This window comes from Gasterosteus aculeatus, chromosome 20 (genome assembly GCF_964276395.1).
Source record: "Gasterosteus aculeatus chromosome 20, fGasAcu3.hap1.1, whole genome shotgun sequence".
Taxonomy (NCBI): Eukaryota; Metazoa; Chordata; class Actinopteri; order Perciformes; family Gasterosteidae; genus Gasterosteus; species Gasterosteus aculeatus.
In genome coordinates, this window is record NC_135707.1 from 5,023,693 (window position 1) to 5,030,991 (window position 7,299).

Sequence of the window (7,299 nt, forward strand, 5' to 3'; positions counted from 1 at the left end):
TTTGAGGATTTTTTTTATATTCCCAAGGGACTAATCCATTTTGGAGAAAGAAATGTCAGAATTTGGGATTAGAAAATTGGAGCAGGCAGAAGTCAGACAGATTTGTTTCCCTTGCCCGTGAGTTGAGAAGTGTAACCTCTTTTTTTCTCCTGGGTAAAAATCCACTTTTGTACCGAACGAATGGCTGATTTCAAGGATTCAACACCGTATGAGAAACGCTATAAAAGTCCCTCGAGACCAAATGCCTTTCTGTGACATTTCAGGGGGGCGCGATTACACCTGGTAAAACAACTCAAAGGCTTGAGGGATCATTGAGCATCAAATGATTCTGGACCGCGAGTTCATTTTTCCAGGGCAGAGGCACTTTGAGGGAAGCTCTGAATGGAGATGGCGATCGCTGTGCGTGACCTTGGCACGCTGTGATTTTTTTCACCTCAGTCCAGATCAATGTCTCCCGGACTGTGGTGCCATCCCTTAGCCATCACGAGCCCCCCCACAACCCCTACCCACACACCCACCCTGGTCACACCTTCTCCACTTCACGGCGGTGACGTGGAGAGGACAGCGGCACCAACGTCGCCACACAGGAGGAAAGAGTCTCCAGGAAGATCAGTGGAAGGTCTGGTGATTAGCACAGGTCTTACAGCCCCCCCTTGTGTTTGCAGGCAGGAAGTGACACACACACACACACACATACACACGCACACACATGGAGATCAGGATGAAGAGGGAGGCAAAGCCATTGTTTTCTTTTTCTTTTTTTCTCATTGATTTGGGAAGGTGGTCCTGGAATTGTTTTAACAATGGGCCTTAATCTCTAAAACCCCAAAAACAGCATTCTAATGTGCCTCGTACTTGCTGTGCCGATTACCAAACGTTGGCATGGCAACGCACGAATCCAAATGGGGAAGATGGTAAATATTACCTGCTAAACATGATAATGCCCCCGATTTAGAAACGTAATGTTGGGTCCCGGTTGTTCCCTCTGAAGCCACAAAAGACTTCACACGACGCCATCATTTTTAAAAACCCTTTAGTGATTGTCGTTAGGATATTCTGAATTAGGTCTCAGTTTGAACGCAGCATGCTGTGATGAAACATGTGGGCTATGTAGATAGTATATCCTGTTTTAGGATCATTCTTGAGTAGGAGTAGAGGTCACTTTAAGCATTATGAAGGACACTGACATCAACATGGACGTGCACCAGCATCTCAACTCCGACCTTCTTCAGAAGGTGGTCTGAGGAATGCAAGAGGGAGGCTGTGTTCACACGGTCGATGCGGTCAGCCACCAGTGGGAAACTCTTTGAAGCGGCGGGATTTTGATGGGATGAGATGCGACGAGCTCTCATCGATTGTAGCAGATGGTAAACTGGTAACGTCGCCGTCAGACGTGAATGTCGTGGGATCTGATTCTAACACTTGCAATGCGAACGCCCGCATGTGATGGGGAACATGATGTTAAGCGTTCGTTTTCATTAGTCATGTAAATAGCTTATTAGGAATATTGTCTTTTATTTGGAACAAGGGCAAAGAAACTGTATTGGTGCATGTCAATGTCATCAACGTTTGTCAAATATGCCATTAAACCGCAAAACACATCGCAGCCTGGAACGTTGATTGGATGCTGCAGTGCAGAACACAGGATGAGATCATGGTGAGTCAGTGACACGGCACAGCAGAAGAACCCTGCTCTCAGCGTGAAAAACATTTCAGCCGGCCTACGACGTGGAACAAATTCATTTTTATACAAATAGTGAGAATGTTTTTGGGTGTGTGCATATAGTTGTATTTGATGTCTTCGCTGAATATTTAATCTTAATACAATCATGAAACAATATGCGCATGCTGCAGGGCATGTCTGACTTAACTTAAGGCTGGGTGGTCCCAAGAATTTGAAAGCGTTCTTCGTACATGCTGCTGTGGGACTTCAGCATGTTTCTAATTTGTACTCCTAAGTGATTCATTCTGGGACCATCTTATCTTGAATTACACGCTTGTTTTGTTGTTATCGTTGCCTTAAAATCTGCACACAAAAGTCAACAGCACATGAATTGATCATTCATGCACATTATTACCGATGGATTTAATTTGCCCCTATTCCTCCACAGCCCCCATCCACCCCCCTCCCCGTCTCTTTACCCACAACATCTGTGTCAAATCTAGGTAATACAACATCACCCCACTCAAGCGTACTTAACACCTATCCATCCAATGTGCAGGCAGCTCCCATAACAAGGATCTGCCACGGGACTCAGCCTTTGGAGCAGGGTGGGGGGGGTCGGGGGAGCAGCCAACGCGGGGGACCAGGTTTTGAATTGTTCTAGGGGTTAAACTTTATCCACAGGATTTCCATCACAAAAGCCTCCTCAGCGGCAGGGCAGACGTGACCTTGGGGCCTGCCAGGGACAAACAGAGGAAGTGGATTCACTGAAGCGTCCCCCTATTCACGTGCAGGCCGTATAGGTCGCCGTCTATCACAACGAGTGGCCGACCCCTCGGCCCACCTCCTCCCCCTCTTACACCGGCCATGAGTCCCCTTTATTATGCTGATCTAATGACTGTGGAGGGTATTCCAAAAGACCTCCATTAGAATGAGGGTGGCGCGTTACACACTCAGCCAGATCCGAGCTGACACCGGGCGCCATACCTGCCAACTTGGCTGAGCTTCAAAGCCCAGCAGAAGCAGCAGAAGCTTCCTCTTCTTTTTATAATTCATCAATGGATTTATTCCGATCTCGCAGTTGGCAATTTCCTTTATCGCTGAAACACCTCCAGAGATGTGGAGAGCGATCAATGCGTCGCCCACGCGGACAGAAAACAGCCGCAGCGCCGCAGAGAGACAGCGTGTTGCCGGAAGGCCACTTTGCAGGAAAATGTCTTTCCTGATAAGTATGTACAGGCTGGTTAGTAACGCAGACGAGATACATATCTCAGTGTGGGGGAGAACATAGTTGTGGTTATACAGATATTTGATAATAAATTGGATAGAACTTGAATGGCTCGAGGCCGGTCCAGAACATTGTATTCATGGTATTGGATGCTCACTGTGCTTCCAAGTAGAGTAGCTCACTTTCAAGGTTCAGGGTAAGAGGGGCCTAACAGATAATGATATATTATCTTCAGTGTGCAATCACCTGAATATCAGTCTTTGTGCTATCCAGATATCCAAATCTGGAACCGGAGTTTGCTTGTGACATACGTTTCTCAGTGTCTTTGATAATTCAATTTGCTGATCTCGGGAAGTTACAAGACTTGCCTGAAATGTGTAGACGAGGAGGTGGTTTCCAGACGCTCTTCGAACGATCCGACAAGCACTTTTGTTTGGAGCCCACTGATCCCCTGACGCAACGTTAGCACAACCAGGTGCAACACCGAGTGGAGACCGTCAGGAGCTGTTATTCGTGTTTGTCCAATCAATTGCAACAGGACCACAGAGACAAGCGAGGGGACGGCGGGGACAGCGCGCGGTGAGGACGGCGCTGCCTTTAAGTGTTGCCATCTGGAAAAGACACTTATGCCCTCAAGAAATGACATTTGGTTGGTCCGTCCATCGCTTTGGGACAGAATGCAACATCTAGTTGATGGATCGCCATTACTGTACATTCATCCTCCCCAGAGGATGAATTCTAATGTATTTTGGTGATCTTATGACTTCCTCTGGCGCTGCCAAAGCATTTTCCCATGAGGATGTACCCTAATTACTTTGCCGATCCCCTGGCTTCTCCTCCAGCGCCACCCAGTAGTTGATATTTGGGCTTTTTGATTGTAATACCTCAACAACTACGGGATGGAATGCTGTAACATTTAGAAGAGACATGTATGGACTTTAATAACGTTTGTTCCAACCTTTAATCAAAAACCTTCATTAGGTCGTAACTATTATTTGGCAAATTCTAAAAGTAAAGTCATCACCCTCACCTGTAATTTGTATTTTGTGCTAATTTGAGCATTTTAGTGTGCTAAGATAATAAACTAACATTGCGAACATGATGAATAACGGCCATGCTCAAAAAAGTTAAACGTTATATTTGCAAATTATTCTGGCTTTAACATTTAGCTTAAAGCCCCCCTGTGCCTCCTGAGCCCCAAAGAGCCTCTAGCACGGCCGCTAATTAAAAATGAGAGTATTGCACTTCTTAACTTAGTGTTCTCAGGAACACCTCAAGCAAATTTACTTAAATATAGCACAAACGTCCATCTGGACTCAAGAATTAACGTGTTTAATTTTGGAGGTCAAAGGTCAAGGTCACAGGGACCTCACGTCCCTCGTGAACACAATAGTTCTGATTAATTGATTAAAATGATGTGGTCCAAGAGGACCTAAAAAACTGCCATAATTCAAGAATTCATACACTAATTGTGGCAATATAACAAATATGTCTAATAGAACCTGATGGTGGAGGCGTATAACTGCATAAGGCGGTAATTGTAGCTTTTCCATACTTGTCACCTTCATCAGTCACGGTGAATGAAATGTTTACTGAGCTGATCGGGAGATCTGCGAAGACCTGGTGAGCTTCACGGCTTCAAAAGGAAATCCAAGGCTCGAAAACTCTTTGAGGAACCACTAATGTGCCTTTTCATACCTCTCACAGCGGACCATTTTCGCTTCCTGGTCTCTTTCTGCTCTGAAAATCTGCCTGGCTTCTATTTAGCACAGCATCCATTATTCCGGGGTAGAGTAATTATTCCCGCCACTTCTCACGGTATTATTTTAGTGTTAAGCTCCTATTTCACTTTAAACGGTGTCATTTACTTGATAAAAAGACGTTAAATGTAACGACTAATGCACCCTTCTCAGCGCAGTCCGAATATCATTTGACAAAAATCAGAAAAAAATTCATTATTCATATTTTAAGTTGTAAATTATACTTATGTATATATGTAAAAGCTACACCGCCAGACTCTGTAGCAAAGAAGAACTAAAGCCAATACATTTCACTGTGAAAATAAACATCCTCAACCCACTAAATCTTTATTTAAACAAAGCAAGATATCACGCCTCAGTCCCACACTGAGCCTGTGTGTGTTTTATTGATCCTCAAACCGTCAACACAGGGAGGGGGAGACTCTGATCCCCATCGGATGATCATTATTTATTAATTTCCCTTTGTTTCAGGAAATCTGCCCAGAATATTCATAAGTGTAATTAACCAACATGCCACACGGGAGGAGTGGGTTTCACATCAAGTGCCGGTTTTGGAGCCAGTTATTGAACAATTTATTCCTCACAGTTTGCGACCGAGCTTCCCCTCGGGCGCTCCTGCAGATCTCGGAGAATTGTCTCTGGAGGCAGGAGAAAAGAAGAGTGGTTCCAGTAAGCCATTACCTCCGACTATAGGCTTATTAATCCAGACAATAAAGGCTCTGGCCCTCAGCTACCCACGTTTTACATTTACAGTGATAAGATGATACAAGATTGTAAGTTGGTCGTGCAGGCTTTGGTGATTTACTTGAAGACCATTTGAGAAAGAGTGGGGGGGGAAATGGTGGAAACTCTTCATCCCGCTAACCGGAGGGGGGGGACTCAAATCCTTTATTTAAGTGACCGTGGCAACAAACAAGATGAGATAGATATGTATTTATCCTGCAGGGAGATTGCTGTGCAGAGTTCAAATCTAAAAGGTCAAGGTAACAATAACAATAAAGGTGCAAATCTAACATATTTGCAGTATAAAAGTATAAAAATGCTCAAATCAGATTAAGAGCTTGGATCATAAAAATCAGATCTATGAATTAATGGGGAGAAGGGAATTAGCAGTAAAAAATGTTGATGGTCTGCATTGAAAGTATTGATCGTAGAATATACTGAAAGTAGTATTATTCAGCAATATTACTTGTGTCATGTTGTGTTATATCTAATCATATCGTATATTATCTACGTCTGCGTTGTAGTTGGTCTATTTTCTCTAATTCTACCTGTTTACATCATATCGTTCATGATATGTTTGGTGTGTAAACATTAAAACTAGAGCACTGTAAAGCTATTTGAGGAATCCTCTCTCAATTGTTGTGCGATAGAAATCAAGGGAAACGTGGATCAAAGGTTCACATAAATGCAACAACACGGTATTACATGAGTAGTGAGGAAGACGGACGATGCAATCGGACGTGGCATGTGTCACACATGTGATGTGCATTAAACATGATAATTCACCTCAAATGGCGGTAAATGGTGCGATCCATCTGTAGACCCTGAATTGTTTATGGAAATGTACTGGATAAGATCAGATACAACCTGAAGGATGCTTGTGGGGAATTTGGGTCATTTCAGGACCGAGAGCTGTGCGTGAAAGACAAATATATGACAACGAGTACAGGTTTGGGGTGAGTCAGATTAATAAATTAACATGAGAGATTTGAGGGGAGCAAACCAAACTGTTGTCTGGTTTTAAAAGTTTACATTTTATAGTGTAATATATAGTATAGTTTAGTTGACACAAGCAGATGTTGCATTGTAAGACATTTTGCTGCTCCATAACAGTAAACCTTATATAAAAATAACAATAAATGCAAAGAAGCTCTTTGCAAACAAATCAAGATCATTGAATCCTTTTAAAAATAAACACATTCCTGTTGTTTTCAGGCAACAATTTGGCCTCGTAGGACTTTTGTACCAAAGCTGTCATTTTATTTAATGGCACGATATGAGACTACTAATTCACCAGTTAAGTCGTGTGTGCAGGTATGCTTGAACTGAAATGACAGACTGAGTGACAGAAGAGTGTAATTATATACACGCGACTTCACATTTTAGAGGTAAACATAATAGAAGAGTAACAGCTGCAGACTGCATCTACTCTGCCCTGTGGTTGTTTGACAAAATGTGGACATGCACTCGCGCTCTTAGAGACAGAATAAGTGTGTCAAAGCTCTTTTTGGGGTGTTTGCACAGTCTCGCATCGAGAGAGATGGCATTAACTTAAAATATTCCGTGAAAGTGCTGCAGCAGCAGAGTGTTGTTTGAGCTGAGGCTTTACTTATTTAAGGCATGCGTTGACTCTTCAACGACACTCTGAGTTACTTCACGGTTTGGGGACATTATGCTCTAGTTCATTTACACTAGTTTATTACACCACAAACGAGAAGATGATTATTTTTCAGTGATTCATTTCTGTTAATTTGGATGAATGCATCTAAATAGCACACATGTATATATGCATTTCAAATCCTGCTCCCCTAAATCCCCTCAAATGAATGAAAATCCCCCACGTGGACGGGGAGTTTCACTTCCTCTTTTGAACGAAGCAATGCAGTCCGTGACTGTAAAGTGGACTTTTCTAATCCTTTTCACGC